Genomic DNA, 824 nt, shown 5'->3' on the forward strand with positions numbered 1-824 from the left:
TGACCTTTCTTGTTACCTAGCTCTCGAGAGAGAATGCTCAGTCCTTGGAAACTGCAGAACTCTTTTTCTTATGCTGGAAACGTGTTCTGGTATGAAAATTCAAGGTATACTAATAAACTTTGAGCATTGGAAACTTAAGCTAAACCGGCTTAAAATGAGGGATGAGCGGGCTTAAATAAGGATGGAAACGCTCTCACAGCATGCACGCACCCATTGAGAGTAACTGCTACTCCGTTAAAGCACTGTTAAACAGCACAGGCCTCTCTGAGGAAGTGCTGCTAGTTACAAGTACACTTAGAGGCAGGAAGGAGCGATAAACAACGCAATAAACACCAGTCCCAAGAGGAGAAGACGGGCTATGCACGCAGACTGAGGGGCGGGACAGGCCCGGCCATTGCCTCCCCACACCGGGCTATCCTTGTAACTGCGGCCAGGGGGCCGGTAGGGGAGCAAGTGAAAGCTGAAGGGCACACGCTGGCTTTAAATTGCGCGGCTTTAACCTGAGGGAACCGACCGGGCCGCACAGCCGCGCTACGCTGGGCCCCGCCGGCCGCCATCCCCGCCTCCCCGCCCGTTGTCCCGCCCCCGCTCCCCATTGGCCGACACGGCAGCCAGACCGGCGCGTGCGCAGTGACCGCCCGGCTTCCTGTTTGCAGCGCTCCGCTTCCGGGTCGGCGCGGGAGCGTTCGGCGGGGGCCGTTGGGGCCGCGGCGCTGCCTCAGCCGGGGGCGGGGGAGCGGGGTCGCCGCCGCCGCCCGGGCGAGGGGAGGCCGGGAGGGCGGGGCGCGGGAGCGGCGGCGGCATAGCGCGGCGGAGCGGGGTGA

Source organism: Strix uralensis, chromosome 4, assembly GCF_047716275.1.
Source record: "Strix uralensis isolate ZFMK-TIS-50842 chromosome 4, bStrUra1, whole genome shotgun sequence".
NCBI lineage: Eukaryota > Metazoa > Chordata > Aves > Strigiformes > Strigidae > Strix > Strix uralensis.